The sequence below is a fragment of the Anolis carolinensis genome, unplaced genomic scaffold, assembly GCF_035594765.1.
Source record: "Anolis carolinensis isolate JA03-04 unplaced genomic scaffold, rAnoCar3.1.pri scaffold_12, whole genome shotgun sequence".
Taxonomy (NCBI): domain Eukaryota; kingdom Metazoa; phylum Chordata; class Lepidosauria; order Squamata; family Dactyloidae; genus Anolis; species Anolis carolinensis.
In genome coordinates this window covers 17512968-17531938 of record NW_026943823.1, presented here as the reverse complement: position 1 = coordinate 17531938, position 18971 = coordinate 17512968, and the positions used below count along the sequence as shown (strand labels likewise).

At 42.4% G+C, this 18971-nt stretch overlaps 1 protein-coding gene across 4 annotated transcripts in view; it reads left to right on the top strand.

The window, feature by feature from the left end:
* The first annotated feature begins 336 nt into the window (after positions 1–336).
* mbnl3 (muscleblind like splicing regulator 3) overlaps positions 337–18971 on the top strand; it is a 136195-nt gene continuing 117560 nt past the window's right edge. The window contains exon 1 of one of the 4 annotated variants that reach the window (XM_062963826.1): positions 337–801. The gene's annotated coding sequence lies outside the window, so the exon portion shown is untranslated. Of the gene's footprint in view, positions 802–880; positions 3592–18971 lie in introns of those variants that run through there. The other 3 variants (XR_010001039.1, XM_062963831.1, XM_062963828.1) reach the window with 3 other exon arrangements.

Here is an 18971-nt window from a genome sequence, read left to right as displayed (position 1 = left end):
GCAGATTAAGTGTGTTGGATAATCCAGAACGTTGGATAAGCGAATGTTGGATAAGTGAGACTCTACTGTACATTGAAAATAGCAGATAAAGTGCGTTGGATAATCCAGAACGTTGGATAAGCGAATGTTGGATAAGTGAGACTCTACTGTACCTACCAGAGTGGCAGGAAGAACCTCCTTTCCCCCCCTCCCTCCCTCCGCGCGTGCGCAGGTGGCGTTGCCATGGCAGCCAAAGCCGGCTGATCCCAGGGCCGGCCTCCCCTCCCTCCGCGTCGCAAGGGAAAGAGGCCAAGCCAAGAAGCCGGTTTGCAAAGAGAGTGAGACACACACACACACACACAGAGCGGGGGCGGATCGTACCATCTCCAGCCAAGGCCGGAGGGAGGGACGGAGGGAGGAGGGAAAGAGGGAGGAGAAAGAAAGAAAGAAAGAAAGAAAGAGAGAAAGAGAGAGGAAGAGAAGCCGCCGCCCGCTTCTGCTGCCGCTTCTGCTCCTGCTGCTCGTGCTGCTGCTGCTGCTGCTTCTTGGCGCTCTTGGCTTTGCAAAGCCGGCCTGGCGTTCGCGGCGGGGCTGCTGAGGCTCATGCTGGCCCTGCCCCTCCCTCTCTCCCTCCCTCTCTCTCTCTCCCCCGCCCCTCCCCTCCCCTCCCCTCCCCTCCCGCTGTAAGATGGCGCTCTGCATGAGCCGCCCCGGCTGAGCCTCGAGCCTCCATGGGCCCCCCAGGCCCCCCCGAAGGAGGAGAAGGAGGAGAAGAAGGAGGAAGAAGAGGAAGAAGAAGAGGAGGAGGAAGAGGCCGCCAAGGTGAGTCCGTGCCTGCCCTCGCCCACTCAGGGAGGGAGGGAGGGAGGGAGGGAAGGGATGATACAGGCATACAGAGAGGGGAGGGAGCCCAAGGCAAGGCCACATGGGCCCTTTCTCTCCCTGGGTACAAGGATGGATGGATAGATAGACCCATGGATTGATATATATGGACATATATAGATATATGGATGGATGGATAGATAGACCCATGGATTGATATATATGGACATATATAGATATATGGATGGATGGATAGATAGACCCATGGATTGATATATATGGACATATATAGATATATGGATGGATGGATAGATAGATCCATGGATTGATATATATGGACATATATAGATATATGGATGGATGGATAGATAGATCCATGGATTGATATATATGGACATATATAGATATATGGATGGATGGATAGATAGACCCATGGATTGATATATATGGACATATATAGATATATGGATGGATGGATAGATAGACCCATGGATTGATATATATGGACATATATAGATATATGGATGGATGGATAGATAGATCCATGGATTGATATATATGGACATATATAGATATATGGATGGATGGATAGATAGACCCATGGATTGATATATATGGACATATATAGATATATGGATGGATGGATAGATAGATCCATGGATTGATATATATGGACATATATAGATATATGGATGGATGGATAGATAGATCCATGGATTGATATATATGGACATATATAGATATATGGATGGATGGATAGATAGATCCATGGATTGATATATATGGACATATATAGATATATGGATGGATGGATAGATAGATCCATGGATTGATATATATGGACATATATAGATATATGGATGGATGGATAGACAGATACATTGATTGATTGATTGATTGATTAATAGATAGATACATGGTAGTCAAAGGTAAGGCCAAATGGCTCCTTTCTCGCCGTCTTCTCCAGGATCTATGGATGGATATGTAGATGGATACCTACCTACTCACAGAGATACCTAGATGGGTACATGGATGGCTGGCTGGATAGATGGATTGATAAATACATGGATGGATAGATAGATAGATCAATAGTAGTCCAAGGTAAAGCCACATGGCGTCTTTCTCGCTGTCTTCTCCAGGATCTATGTTTGGCTTATGTAGATGGATAGATACTTACTACAGAGATACCTAGATAGGTACATGGATGGATGGATAGATGGATACATGGATTGATGGAGGGATACATGGATAGATAGATCGATAGTAGTCAAAGGTAAGGCCAAATGGCTCCTTTCTCGCCGTCTTTTCCAGGATCCATGGATGAATATGTAGATGGATACGTACCTACTCACAGAGATATCTAGATGGGTACATGGATGGATAGATAGTAGATCAATAGTAGTCCAAGGTAAGGCCACATGGCGTCTTTCTCGCCGTCTTCTCCAGGATCTATGGATGGATATGTAGATGGATAGGTACCTACTCATAGAGATACCTAGATGGGTACATGGATGGATGGATACATGGATAGTTAGATAGATCGATAGTAGTCAAAGGTAAGGCCAAATGGCTATCACCGTCTTCTCCAGGATCCATGGATGAATATGTAGATGGATATGTACCTACTCACAGAGATATCTAGATGGGTACATGGATGGATACATGGATAGATAGATAGATAGATAGATCAATAGTAGTCCAAGGTAAGGCCACATGGCGTCTTTCTCGCCGTCTTCTCCAGGATCCATGGATGAATATGTAGATGGATATATACCTACTCACAGAGATACCTAGATGGGTACATGGATGGATAGATGGATACATGGATAGATAGATAGATATATCAATAATAGTCCAAGGTAAGGCCACATGGCTCCTTTCTCTCTGTCTTCTCCAGGATCTATGGATGGATATGTAGATGGATAGGTACCTACTCATAGAGATACCTAGATGGGTACATGGATGGATAGATAGATCCATGGATGGATGGATAGACAGATGCATGGATAGATAGATAGATAGAAGTTCAAGGTAAAGCCACATGGCGTCTTTCTCGCCGTCTTCTCCAGGATCTATGTTTGGCTTATGTATATGGATAGGTACCTACTACAGAGATACCTAGATGGGTACGTGGATGGATGGATATATGGATACATAGAGGGATACTGGATAGATAGATAGATGGATAGATAGATAGATCGATAGTAGTCAAAGGTAAGGCCACATGGTCCTTTCTCACCGTCTTCTCCAGGATCTATGGATGGATATGTAGATGGATAGGTACCTACTCACAGAGATACCTAAATGGGTACATGGATGGACGAATAGATGAATAGATGTATACATGGATAGATAGATAGATGGATAGTAGTCAAAGGTGAGGCCAAATGGCTCCTTTACCACCATCTTCTCCAGGATCTATGGATGGATATGTACCTACTCACTAGATGGGTACATGGATGGATGGAGGGATACATGGATACATAGAGGGATACATGGATAGATAGATAGATGGATAGTAGTCAAAGGTGAGGCCAAATGGCTCCTTTATCACCATCTTCTCCAGGATCTGTGTTTGGATATGTAGATGGATACGTACCTACTCACAGAGATACCTAGATGGGTTCATGAATGGATGAATAGCTGGATAGCTGGATAGATGGATAGATGGATAGATAGATAATAGTCCAAGGTAAAGCCACATGGCCGCTTCCTCTCTGTCTTCACCAGGATCCATGGATGGATATCTAGATGGATACCTACCTACTCATAGATCGATAGTAGTCAAAGGTAAGGCCACATGGCTGCTTTATCGCCACCTTCTCCAGGATCTATGAATGGATATGTAGATGGATACGTACGTACTCGCAGAGATACCTAGATGGGTACATGGATGGATACATGGATAGATACATGGATAGATAAATAGATAGATCGATAGTAGTCAAAGGTAAGTCCAAATGGCTCCTTTATCACTGTCCAGATTGTTCCTTTCTATCAGTCTTCTCCAGGATGGATGGATAGGGAGATGGATAGATACCTGAATGGATACATAGAAGAATACACAGATTGATACACAGATGGATACATAGAGGGATAAACATATGGATACATAAATGGATAGATAGATGATACATACATACATGGATACACATTTGGATACATAAATGGATAGATGATACATACTTACATGGATACACATATGGATACATAAATGGATAGATAGATGATACATACTTACATGGATACATAGATGGATACATAAATGGATGTATTTATAGAAGGCAGTCAAAAGTAAGGCTAGATTTGTCCTTTCTATCAGCCTCCTCCTGAAAGGATGGATAGGTAGAATGATAGATGGATACATAGATGGATATGTAGATGGATAGGCAGAAGGTAGTCCAAGGCAAGGCCAGATGGTTCCTTTCTATTAGTCTTCAGGATGGATGGACGGATCAATAGATAGTTGGTAACTGAAAGTAAGTTCAAGTTGGTCCTTCCTACCAGTCACCTCCAGGTAGACGGATTGATGGATAAATAGATAGATCAGTGGTTCTCAACCTGGGATCTCCAGATGTTTTTGGCCTACAACTCCCAGAAGTTGAAGGCCAAAAACATCTGGGGACTCACAGGTTGAGAACCACTGAGATAGATGAATGGAAAGTCCAGATTGTTCCTTTTACCAATCTCCTCTTGGATGGATAGATGTATGGATTATGGATAGATAGAAGGTAATCAAACGTATGTCTAGATCATCAATCTCCTCCTGGATGAATGAATGGCTGGATGGATAGATAGATGAATAGATAGTTGGTATATTGATATATTGCTCCTTGGAGTTGGGCTTTTGCAAAAGGTATGCCAGGTGGGTGAAAACAATCTTCTATTATGTGCCCTCCCTTTTTCTATATACAGTAGAGTCTCACTTATCCAACATAAACGGGCCGGCAGAACGTTGGATAAGGAAAAGCCTATTAAACATAAAATTAGGTTATGATTTTACAAATTAAGCACCAAAACATGTTATACAACAAATTTGACAGAAAAAGTAGTTCAATACGCAGTAATGCTATGTAGTAATTACTGTATTTATGAATTTAGCACCAAAATATCATGATGTATTGAAAACATTGACTACAAAAATGCATTGGATAATCCAGAACGTTGGATAAGTGAGACTCTACTGTATAATGTAATCCCATTTAATTTGGCATTTAGAGTAAATAAATAAAGAGTTATACGTTTAGATTGCATGTTTTGGTTTTATATGTATGTTAGGCATTGAATTTTGCGATTATTATGTTGTAAACCACTTTGAGTCTCTTCTGCAAGTCGCTTCCAGTGTGAGAGAATTGGCCGTCTGCAAGGACGTTGCCTGGGGGGACACCCGATGTTTTTGGTGTTTTGACCATCCTTGTGGGAGGGGAGGCTTCTCTCATGTCTCCACATGGAGCTGGAGCTGATAGAGGGAGCTCATCCACGTTCTCCCCGGGTTGGATTCGAATCGGCAACCTTCAGGTCAGCAACCCAACCTTCAAGTCATCAATCCTGCCGGCACAAGGGTTTAACCCACTGCACCACTGGGGGACTTGAAGAGATTTGCAGTTTCTCAAGTCACTTCTGACACATACACAAAAAACCCCACTGGGGTGAGAAAAGCGATATTTATAAATACAGTAAATAAATAAATACTTTCAAGAAGGAGGTGAGATACAGATGTGTCTACACTGTAGAATGAATGCAGTTTGAGACCATTTAGACTCCAATGGTGCATTGCTATGGGATCCGAGGAGTTGTTGGGGTCTGTAATCTTCCGCTGCCAAAGAGTCCTGGTGCCTTGTCAAACTACAACTCCCAGGATCCCATAACATTGAACCGGGGAAATTCATATGAGCTCAAATTGCCTCAATTCTCCAGCATAGATGGAGAAGATGTTGTGTATTTCACATTGGCAATACCAGCAGTAGTAAGGAAGACAACATTGTCGACCCTTTCGGCGTATATTTTGATGTTTGATGCTGATGGAGAAGATGCAAATTTGCCAGTTTGCTCGATGGTTGTGACCTCTGAAGTTTGTTATTGACAGCGAGAATGTCACAGTGTCTGTTTGCCTTCTCTGTGTTTTGGAAGTTTGGGGAGAAAGCCAGGAAAATCTCAGCGAGGTCCATTTTTTTTAACCCTCTTCCATCCTTCAAACTACACAGAGACAAGGGATATGAATGCCATTTTAACTACCAGAACTCAATGCTTGGGGAAATGGGAGTTGGTGTTTACCCTCTTTGGCAAAGAAGACCTTATAAAACTACAGCTCTTAGGATTCCATAGCATTGAGCTTTGGCAGTCGGAGCAGTGCCAAGCTGCATTCATTATGCAGTGCAAAATGTGTCTCTTTCAGTGATAGGCATGCTCCCTTTGGTTATTTTCGGAGAGCCTTGGGTATATATTATAGAGACTGGACTCCAAAGAGGGGAAAAGATCAGAGTGTGTCAGGTGCTATCAGTCAAGAGTCCAGAAGCGGTTCAACCCCGAGGCAAACAAGGCACTTGCCTGTGGCGCCATTCTCTAGGGGGTGCAGTTGAGGCGCTCCCGGGTGCATGCGAATACATGTGAATGTTGCAATTGGCCAGCTTGATTAGCATTTAATGGCCTTGCAGATTCAAACATTGGCTGCTTCCTCCCTGGGGGTATCCTTGGTTGGGAGGTGTTAGCTGGCCCTGATTGTTTTCTGTCTGGATTTCCCCTGTTTTCAGAGTGTTGTTCTTTATTTAGGCTTTTCCTTTATCCCTCCTTATTATCCAACATTTTCGCTTATCCAATGCTTTTATTTTTCAGTGATTGGTTTGGGGGGGGGGGGTGTGCCAAAATTCTGTTCGCCTACACTTGAAAATTACCTTCGGCCGGCCTTGCAAGAGTCATCACCTTCTTTTCTGGGTGCCTTTTACGTTCTTTCTTTGGTTATTTTCGGAGAGCCTTGGGTATATATTATAGAGACTGGACTCCAAAGACGGGAAAAGATCAGAGTGCCAGGTGCTATCAGTCAAGAGTCTGCACCTTCTTTACTGGGTGCCTTTTACTTTCTTTCTTTGGTTATTTTTGGAGAGCCTTGGGTATATATTATAGAGACTGGTCTCCAAAGACGGGAAAAGATCAGAGTGCCAGGTGCTATCAGTCAAGAGTCTGCACCTTCTTTACTGGGTGCCTTTTACTTTCTTTCTTTGGTTATTTTCGGAGAGCCTTGGGTATATATTACTCCATCCCTTCTGGGGTTTAGGAAGAAGTTGAAGACCTGGCTATGTGCGCAAGCGTTTAATGAATGAGCTCAGTTAGCATTGACATGGATTGGATTAAGGCTCTTGCACAAGGTCTGATGGATGATTGGCATATATATTCGGCGTTGCACTGTGTTAAATCTTGTATATATTGTATTTTACTATGTTATTTAATTATTTTAACTGTTTTATTATTTTGTTGTATTATGATATACTGGTAGCGATCCTGCCGGTTGTGTAAGCCACCCTGAGTCCCCTCGGGGAGAAGGGTGGGGTAGAAATATCGGAAATAAATAAAGTAATAAATAAATAAATATTATAGAGACTGGACTCCAAAGTGGGGAGAAGATCAGAGTGTCAGGTGCTATCAGTCAAGAGTCTGCACCTCCTTTTCTGGGTGCCTTTTGCGTTCTTTCTTTGGTTATTTTCGGAGAGCCTTGGGTATATATTATAGAGCAGGGGTCCCCAAACTAAGGCCCGGGGGCCAGATGCGGCCCATTGAAGACATGTATCCGGCCCTCACAGCACAAAGGTAGAAGGGGGTTGGGCTAAATGACCCAAGGGGTCTCTTCTTCTCTTACAACCATTATTATTATTATTATTATTATTATTATTATTATTATTATTAACATTGAGGCTGAGTGGCCATCTGTCAGGGGTGCTTTGCTTGTGCTTTTGGTGCACAAAGGCAGAAGAGGATTGGACTAAATGGCCCAAGGGGTCTCTTCCAACCCTCTTTATATGATGATGATGATTATTATTATTAACATTGAGGCTGGGTGGCCATCTGTCAGGGGTGCTTTGCTTGTTCCTTTGGTGCACAAAGGCAAAGGTGGTTGGACTAAATGGCCCAAGGGGTCTCTTCCAACCTTCTTTATTATTATTATTATTATTATTATTATTATTATTATTATTATTAACATTGAGGCTGGGTGGCCATCTGTCTGGGGAGCTTTCCTTGTGCTTTTGGTGCACAAAGGCAGAAGGAGTTGGACTAAATGGCCCTAAGGTTCTCTTCCAACCCTTATTATTATTATTATTATTATTATTAGTAATTATTAACATTGATGCTGGTTGGCCATCTGTCAGGGGTGCTTTGCTTGTGCTTTCGGGCACAAAGGCACAAGGGGGTTGGACTCAATGGCCCAAAGGGTCTCTTCCAACCCTGTTGTTGTTGTTGTTGTTGTTGTTGTTGTTGTTGTTGTTATTATTATTGCTCGGTGACCAACTATAGTCCGGCCCTCCAACGGTCCGAAGGATCGTGAACTGGCCCCCTGTTTAAAAAGTTTGGGGATCCCTGTTATAGAGACTGGACTCCAAAGAGGGGAGAAGATCAGAGTGTCAGGTCCTATCAGTCAAGAGTCTGCACCTTCTTTTCTGGGTGCCTTTTACGTTTTTTCTTTGGTTATTTTCGGAGAGTCTTGGGTATATATTATAGAGACTGGACTCCAAAGAGGGGAGAAGACCAGAGTGTCAGGTGCTGTCAGTCAAGAGTCTGCACCTTCTTTTCTGGGTGCCTTTTACGTTCTTTCTTTTACTCTTTACGCATAGCGATGCAACCCTAGAGATGGAGAAAAGGAATGTAGTCTGATTTATGGGAAGGGGGATAAAAGAAATCCATAGAGGTGGTTGTTATGCCCTGCTCTGCTTGCGCTAGAGGAAGGCGCCATGTGTTTTTTTGGATGGCGTCCCCGCCAACCAGCGTCCCAAACACATGCGCATTCCCTGATTCCGCACTGGAGTCTGCCTGGAAACAAAGGCAGCGCCGGGAGCAGGAGCGCGGCAAAGTCCTGTGCCCAGCCTCCTCCTTCCCTCCCACAATAACCCGGATCCCCCCTCCTTCACACGTGCGCCAGAGTTCACGGGACAAGGCCCTCTGCGCACATCACAAAGGCTGATTCATCCTGGGACGGACCCAAGGAGAGGAGGGGAAAGAGGCCAAGAATGGGCAGCCCTTGGAGAGGCTTCTGCATAAAGCACACTCCATCCTTTCCGATCTTGGAAACTCAAACAGGGTCAAACACCGGCTGCTTGAGGCTCTGTTTCAGAGGAATGGACTGGGCAAACCACTTGGGAGCATTCCTTGATTTAAGAAAACCCCGTTGAGTGATTTAACTCGTACTCTAAACCGCATTTCATCTCCTCTTGTTTGGGAAGAAAGGACTAGCAAAACTGCCTCTGGGCAACTCTAACTTGAGGAGAGATTTGACTTGTTTGTGGCGTATATACAGGCAGTCCCCAAGTTACGAACAAGCAAGGTTCTGTAGTTTTTATTATTAAGTTGAATCTGTATATTCCGTATATACTCGAATGTAAAGGTAAAGGTAAAGGTTTCCCCTGATGTTAAGTCCAGTCGTGTCTGACTCTGGGGGTTGGTGCTCATCTCCATTTCTAAGCCGAAGAGTCGGCGTTGTCCATAGACACCTCCAAGGTCATGTGGCCATTGGCATGACTGCATGGAGTGCTGTTACCTTCCTGCCGGAGCGGTACATATTGATCTACTCACATTGGCATGTTTTCGAACTGCTAGGTTGGCAGAAGGTGGAGCTAACAGCAGGCGCTCACTCCGCTCCCAGGGATTGAACCTGGGACCTTTCGGTCTGCAAGTTCAGCAGTTCAGTGCTTTAACACACTTCGCCACCGGGGTTTCTTATACTCGAGTATAAGCCGACCCGAATATAAGCCGAGGCACCTAATTTTAGGAGCCTTGGTCCTAAAAAGCCATGGCAAACTGGCTTTGAATACTTGAATTCTCCTTTCCTGTGAAATTCATAGATTCTCTATTACACTATGTAACATAATTTTTGTTCCTGAGTTATTAATAATAATAATAATAATAATAATAATAATAATAATAATACAGTAGAGTTTCACTTGTCCAAGACTCGCTTATCCAAGGTTCTGGATTATCCAAGGCATTTTTGTAGTCAATTTTTTCAATATATCGTGATATTTTGATGCTAAATTTGTAAATACAGTAATTACAACATAACATGACTGCGTATTGAACTACTTTTTCTGTCAAATTTGTTGTAAAACATGATGTTTTGGTGCTTAATTTGTAAAATCATAACCTAATTTGATCTTTAATAGGCTTTTCCTTAATCTCTCCTTATTATCCAAGATATTCACTTATCCAAGGCCCGTTTAGCTTGGATAAGTGAGGGTCTGTACTTTATTTATAACCTGAGGGAACTTGGAGTGGTTCACATGAGGACTTTTCTGATTGGTTCTATCATTAAAAAAATCTTTAGTAAAAGGCGAAAGATTTATACGATCTGAAGAGAAACCAGAGTATAAATCTTTCACCTTTTACTAAAGTTTTTTTTTAAATGATAGAACCATTAGGCTGTACACTACAGTGCAAACCTTTATATCTTTCTGTATTTCTTTTTCTTTTTTTGTATGTGTTTATTTTGCTTTACTTCTTGTTTTTCACTTTCATGTAGGTCTGTTATATTTTCAATAATAAAAAAGAACTTATAAAAATATCATTAAAAAAAACATGGAAAAGGTTCATTCAAATGCAAAAACTTGCTGTTTGCGGGAGGCACAACCAGCAGCACATTTTGCTCTAGTTTTATTATATAAAACTATCAATAAATATCAATAAATAGAGTCAAACAATTCAACAGAGTTTGTGTCAGCCACAAAAACAAGGTTTCTGGAGTATAGTAACAACTTTCAAAGTAAGGACCACATAATGAAACAAGAAAGACCACTTTCGAACCAGGAACAGAAATTTTTCGAACTGTGCTTTGTAGTGTTATGAATGTCTGTCTTGTTGAATCAGACCTTGGACAAATGACCCTGCCTGGTGCTGTCAGCTGACGGATCCACCCTTTCAGTTCTTTCCCAAGATGCCAGGGATTAAGAAAATTATTTCACCTTTCTCAAGGATATAGAAAGCCAACTTATATTCAGTCAGAGCCGTGGTCCATCTCAACTAATAATGTCAACATAAAGTTCCCTGGTCTTTTGGGTAAAATTCTTTCCGATCCTGATGAGGAGAAGAGAGATCACATTGGGGATTTTCCATCCAGGGACAGAAGAACTATCCTGTTAACTGTTGTAACTGAGCTAAAGCCTTGCTCCGTGTAGCTCTACACTGTCAGCTTTGATTGGCAGCCAAAAGTCCTCCCGGGTACAACCGAACCTGGGATTTTCTGCACAGGGAAATATAAGGTTTGCTTCATGCTGAGGCATGTCCTTGCAGCGGAGATTCTCCCGATTCTTGGGATTTGCAGATGATTTTGGAATATTATCCAGGCTGGACTCATTTTGCTTTGAAAATCATACAAGATCAGATGTGTGTGTGTGTGTGTGTGTGGATAGATAGAGAGCATGATACCACATCCTGGAGTAGAATGCTGAACTCCTATAACGGATGGGCAAAAACCAAAGTGCCCACACTGCATTCCTTCCTTTGCATGAGGCACATGCGCTCTGCACCTGCTCAGAAGTATTCTCTACCTATTTGTTTTTTTAAAATCGTTTTTATTGAATTTAAAAATTTTTCATACAATAATTGCTTTTGTCACATAGCAGATATTTAATTTATCATACAATACTTGCATCATTCTTTTATATCTAGTGTTGATTAATATCTACTACATCGTTAACATTTGTCTATCTATATTTCTTCACCACTGTGTATCCCCCCCTCCCTCCCCGAGCCATTTCTTATGCATTGTCTAAGCAAAATCTCATTTCTTCCTGAGGCGGTAGCCTTCTATCCCTTTTTTGGAGTCCTTTCTCAATAAATTTCCCCCATACATCCTCAAAATCATTTTTTTCCATATCCCTCTTTTAACTTTTAATTTACATGTTAGCTTGTCATTTATTGCCAATTTCCATACTTCCTTATACCATTCTTCAATCCGTACATCTATTACTTTTCTCCAGTTCCTTGCTATAAGCAGTCTTGCTATTGTCAATAAATTTGTTATTGCTTCTTTTTCTTTTTTATCCATCTTATTATTATTATATATTTGAACTCGTTTCATAGAAGAGCCCTAGAATGTAAAACTAGGCATTTGTTTCCATGGGTGGGTTAGTCTACATCAGTGATGGCCAAACTATGACATGCATGTCAGCATTGACACGCCTAGCCATTTTTGCTGACATGCTGCCGCATGCAGATTGATTGGATGACTAATGTCTTTTGTGGCCAAATTTGGTGTGATTTGGTCCAGTGGTTTTGTTGTTTACTCCGTGGGAATTATGCACATTATACACACACACACACACACACACATATATATATATATAAAATATAAATATATATATAAAAGGGTAATGGAATTTCGACCTAGGACAAGACAACAAAACTACACATCCCAGAAACACTAAACTTGGCAGCACAACCCCTCCTCCATGCCTCTACGTTCATACAACAAAAAGAAAAGAAAAATAAAGTCCTAATTAGAGGGAGAGGAATAACTGTTTTTATCCAATTGCTGCCAGTTAGAAGGCTAAGCTTCGCCCACTTGGTCTCCTAGCAACCCACTCAGCCCAGGGGACAGGCAGAGTTAGGCCTCACTTAGGCCTCTTTCCCACTGCCTATAAAATACAGATTATCTGATTTTAACTGGATTATATGGCAGTGTAGACTCAAGGCCCTTCCACATAGCTATATTACCCATTTATAATGGACTTAATGTCAGGGGAAAACCTTTACCCTTTATCTTAACTACCACCAATTCCTCAATACTTTATTTGCCATACCACCAGACTTCGCCACAGCAACGCGTGGCCGGGCACAGCTAGTATATACAGTAGAATCTCACTTATCCAAGCTAAATGGGCCAACAGAAACTTGGATAAGCAAATATCTTGGATAATAAGGAGAGATTAAGGAAAAGCCTATTAAACATCAAATTAGGTTATGATTTTACAAGTTAAGCACCAAAACATTATGTTATACAACAAATTTGACAGAAAATGTAGTTCAATACACAGTAATGTTCTGTTGTAATTACTGTATTTACAAATTTAACACAAAATTATCATGATATATTGAAAACATTGACTACAAAAATGCGTTGGATAATCCAGACCGTTGGATAAGTGAGTGTTGGATAAGTGAGACTCTACTATATATTCTGTTATTATTGTAGTATATTATCATATTATTACTATTATATTATTATTATATTATTCATTATTCATGACTACATTGAAACTAGAATAAAGAGAAATAAGGATGGAAACTGCAAGAGGTACTATAGATGGTTGTACATGGAAATAATGGTAGTAAATAGTTTTGGATTTATTGAATACAGTTATATATTACAATTATATATTTTTGTTATTTAAACTATACATATTGCAAAATTATGGTTTTTTTTTCTCTCGAAGTGACACACCACCCAAGTCATGCTAGGTTTTTTGGTGAATTTTGACACACCAAGCACAAAAGGTTGCCCATCATTGGTCTACATAGACACGGAAAAGTCTTGCAGCTTCCTCCTGTTGCAGAATTCAGCGAAGCCCTGGGATTGTGGTTTGCAAAACAATGACATCATGTGTTGCCGAAGGCTCTCATGGCTGGAATCACTGAGTTGATGCGAGTTTTCCGACATGTCTGGCCATGTTCCAGAAGCATTCTCTCCTGATGTTTCGCCCACATCTGTGGCAGGCATCCTTAGAGATTGTGAGGTCTGTTGGAAACTAAGCAAGTGGGGTTTATATATCTGTGGAATAATGTCCAGGGTGGGAGAAAGAACTCTTGTCTGCTCGAGGCAAGGGTGAATGTTGCAATTGGCCACCTTGATTATCATTGAATGGCCTTACAACTTCAAAACTTGGCTGTTTCCCGTCTGGGGCTCCTTTATTGGGAGATGTTAGCTGGCCCTGGTTGTTTCTTATCTGGAATTCCCCCCTTTTTGAGTGTTGCTCTTTATTTACTGTCTAAAATCTGGACAGTTTTTAATCTTGGTAGCAGATCTCATCTAGTTCGGGGAAGCTAAGCAGGGCAAGGCCTGGTTAGGACTTGGAGGGATGACCGCCAATGTATACCGGAGACTCGGTTTCAGAGAAAGCCCATGGCAAACTGGCTTTGAATACTTGAATTCTCCTTTCCTGTGAAATTTTGATTAGCACTGAGTAGCCTTGCAGCTTCAAGGCCTGGCTGCTTCCTGCCTGGGGGAATCCTTTGTTGGGAGGTGTTAGTTGGCCCTGATTGTTTCTTGCCTGGAATTCCCCTGTCTCCTGAGTGCGATCATTGGCTTTTGGAAAATCTGGCTTGTTGTGGAAACAAAAATTGTGATTAAAGCTTCAGCGGAGACACCTTTTCCCCAAGATAGTACCAAAATATCATGATATATTGAAAACATTGACTACAAAAATGCCTTGGATAATCCAGAAGCTCAGATAAGCGAGGCTTGGATAAGTGAGACTCTACTGTACATGTATTATTTTACTCTATTATTATTAAAAGGATACATAAGCACATTCACATTGAAGAAGATGAGAATAATGATTTGATCAGAGTTGGACAGTCTTATCTTCAATTGGAGCTTGATGTAAATATTCAAAAACATTTAACCTACTGATGCCTCAATTAATGCAATTTTATTGGTATCTATTTTTATTTCTCATAAACGGCTCATACTGGAGTCAATGTTTTCCTAGGTTTTTTTTGTGGTAAAATTAGGTGCCTCAGCTTATATTCGGGTCGGCTTATACTCAAGTATATACGGTACTACATTTCCATGGAGTAAACCCATTGAGTGGCATATGTGCATGGGAACTGGAGGAAGTATGCTTGTGAGTTCAAGTTTACTAGTCTTGAGCAGTGAAATACAAGGGCTGGCAGTTGGAGTGATGCATTTCTAGACATTGCTTTCGATGTCTTCTTCACGAAAGGGTTGGATCTTTGCCCGGCTAGTTGTTGCCCGGTTAGTAGCCCATGCGCCAATGGAATTTCCCTGCCCTTTCGGTGTTAACCTCTAGCTCCCGGGTTTTAGGAACCTAGTCAGGGGTTTAGTTGCCTTTTGTCGTGTGCAAGGGTTGCTTCTTTGTTTGTAAAGCAGGGCACTTACTTGGAAACAATGGAGCTGAATTGAGTTGGTTTTCCTTTCAAAGGAGATGAAAGGGCTTTGTGTCCCGGGAAAGACACACTTTTCCCCCTCCTTTATTCCGGAATCTTTTAACTTCTATCAAAAAGCAAAGGGTGGTCTGGGACTCATGGAAGCTCCCAACGATATTTCTGTGGCCTTCATCATCTCCAGTATAGCCAAGTGAAAAGCACCTTTTATTTTATTTATTTTATTTACAACATTTATATTCCGCCCTTCTCACCCCGAAGGGGACTCAGGGCGGATCACATTACACATATAGGCAAACATTCAATGCCTTTTAACATAGAACAAAGACAAGACAAACATAGGCTCCGAGCGGGCCTCGAACTCATGGCCTCCTGGTCAGAGTGATTCATTGCCGCTGGTTGCAGCTGGCTTGCTCTCCAGCCTGCGCCACAGCCCAAGCCAACCTTTTAAATACAGTAGAGTCTCACTTATCCAACATAAACAGGCCGGCATAACATTGGATAAGCAAATATGTTGGATAATAAGATTAAGGAGAAGCCAATTAAACATCAAATTAGGTTATGATTTTATAAATTAAGCACCAAAGCATCAAGTTATACAACAAATTTGACAGAAAAAGTAGTTCAATGCGAAGTAATGTTATGTAATAATTACTGTATTTATGAATTTAGCACCAAAATATCACGATACAGTAGAATCTCACTTATCCAAGCTAAACGGGCTGGCAGGAGCTTGGATAAGCGAATATCTTGGATAATAAGGAGAGATTAAGGAAAAGCCTATTAAACATCAAATTAGGTTATGATTTTACAAATTCAGCACCAAAACATCAAGTTATACAACAAATTTGACAGAAAAAGTAGTTCAATACGAAGTAATGTTATGTAGTAACTACTGTATTTGCGAATTTAGCACCAAAATATCATGATATATTGAAAACACTGACTACAAAAATGCATTGGATAACCCAGAACCTTGGATAAGCGAGGCTTGGATAAGCGAGACTCTACTGTACTAAAATTGTATCCAAAATCTTGTGCAAAGTTCAAATAGATTATTAGCTTTTCACATTATTATATTTTATGACACAGCAAACAAGATAGATATGCTGGATTTCGTATCACAAAATCACAAGTCGAACACCAAAATATCACGATATATTGAAAACATTGACTACAAAAATGCATTGGATAATCCAGAACCTTGAATAAGCGAGGCTTGGATAAGTGAGACTCTACTGTACTGCATTTCTCCCATTCTAAGATGCCGTCTTTACCCCTAAAAATTGGGTGCATCTTACAATTACAAGTGTATTTTGCGCATTTTTGTTATAGTTGACACCGAAATGGGTAGGTAGGGGTTTCTTAGAGTCATTGTGTCTTACAATGGAAGATTGCATGTACTGTACTATGTGTTGCTGAAGGCTTTCATGGCCGGGATCACAGGGTTGTTGTATGTTTTCTGGGCTGTATGGCCATATTCCAGAAGCATTCTCTCCTGACGTTTCGCCCACATCTATGGCAGGCATCCTCAGAGGTTGTAAACTAAGCAAGTGACGTTTATATATCTGTGCAATAATTTCCAGGGTGGGAGAAAGAACGCTTGGCTGTTTGAGGCAAGTGTGAATGTTGCAATTGGCCAACTTGATTAGCATTCAACATCCTTGCAGCTTCAAAGCCTGGCTGCTTCCTACCTGGGGAATCCTTTGTTGGGAGGTGTTACCTGTCCCTGATTGTTCTTTGTTCTTTCACCCACTTTCTTTGTTCTTTCACCGGCTTTCATGGCCGGGATCACAGGGTTGTTGTATGTTTTCCGGGCTGTATGGCCATATTCCAGAAGCATTCTCTCCTGACTTTTCGCCCACATCTATGGCAGGCATCCTCAGAGGTTGTAAACTAAGCAAGTGACGTTTATATATCTGTGCAATAATTTCCAGGGTGGGAGAAAGAACGCTTGGCTGTTTGAGGCAAGTGTGAATGTTGCAATTGGCCAACTTGATTAGCATTCAACATCCTTGCAGCTTCAAAGCCTGGCTGCTTCCTACCTGGGGAATCCTTTGTTGGGAGGTGTTACCTGTCCCTGATTGTTCTTTGTTCTTTCACCCACTCTGGACATTATTCCACTGTTATATAAACGCCACTTGCCTAGTTCCCAACAGACCTCACAACCTCTGAGGATGCCTGCCATAGATGTGGGCGAAACGTCAGGAGAGAATGCTTCTGGAACGTGGCCATACAGCCCGGAAAACTCACAGCAACCCACTTACATGTACTGCTTGCTATCAAGAGTGGACTCCAGCCATATTGGCCTGCGTAGTGACTCCAGAAGTGGTATCAAACTGGATTCATTCTAGAGTGGGCATGGGCCAACTTGGGCCCTGCAGGTGTTTTGGACTTCAACTCCCACCATTCCCAACAGCCTCAGGCCCCTTCCTTTTCCCCCTCGGCCGCTTAAGCGGCCGAGGGGGAAAAGGAAGGGGCCTGAGGCTGTTGGGAATGGTGGGAGTTGAAGTCCAAAACACCTGCAGGGCCCAAGTTGGCCCATATCTGACCTACACTGTAGATGTCGTTTTGCAAGGTCTTAAATCTCCTAGAAATTGCAGCGCTTGGGCATTGCAGGGGTTTTATTTTCCCCTGACTGTGGCGTTGCTGAGGACCGGCCAGCGTTGCAGCTTCCCGATGCAGACGGAGCTCGGCTCTGCCTCTCCTTGAGGCGTCCTTTGCCTCTGCGGTTTGGCATTTGGGCTCCGGCAGACGGCACAAACAGACGGCCACCGCTGCATTACATCCCAGCACGCGGCAGGCAGAGGCGCTCCCAAACCCAGCCCTGATCTTCCTGCCTCACCTGGGCTGGATCTGGGGAGGCAGAAGGCCATTCTGACCCATCGTAATACTCCGGTGGCGAAGTGTGTTAAAGTGCTAAGCTGCTGAACTTGCAGACCGAAAGGTCCCAGATTAAAATCCGGGGAGCGGAGTGAGCACCTGCTGTTAGCTCCAGCTTCTGCCAACCTAGCAGTTCGAAAACATGCCAATGTGAGTAGATCAATAGGGACCGCTCCGGCGGGACGGTAACGGCATTCCATGCATTCATACCTATGGCCACATGACCTTGGAGGTGTCTATGGACAACGCCGGCTCTTCGGCTTAGAAACGTTGACGAGCAGCAACCCCCAGAGTCAGACACAACTGGACTTAATGTCAGGGGAAACCTTTACCTAATAATAATAACAGAAAAACAATAAAACTCATGACCATTCATCATTCACTCCACCCTCGCAGTGATGTTGACCGGCTATATCTGCCTAGAAGATCAGGGGGCAGAGGACTCTTACAAGTCAAACAAGCAGCCAAAGAAGAAGAACCTGCCCTGGCAGAATATGTAAAGCAAAGTGAAGAACCTGCTTTGATTGAAGTCAAAAATCAGAAACTCCTCAAAGCACAGCAGACAAAAAACCAGTAAAAGAAAACCGCACTACAAACTAGAGCTGACAGCTGGCAGAACAAAACATTGCATGGAAAGTTCCTTGACAAAATTGAAGGAAAAGCTGATAAGGAGAAGACCTGGCTCTGGCTCACGAATGGGACCCTGAAGAAGGAGACAGAAGGCCTGATCCTTGCAGCCCAGGAGCAAGACATCAGGACAAAGGCAATTAAGGCCAAGATCGAAAAATCAGCTGATGACCCAAAATGCAGACTCTGCAAGGAAACTGACCAAACCATTGATCATCTCCTCAGCTGCTGTAAGAAAATCGCACAGACAGACTACAAACAGAGGCACAACCATGTGGCCCAAATGATTCATTGGAACTTCTGCCTCAAGTACCACCTTCCAGCAGCAAAGAACTGGTGGG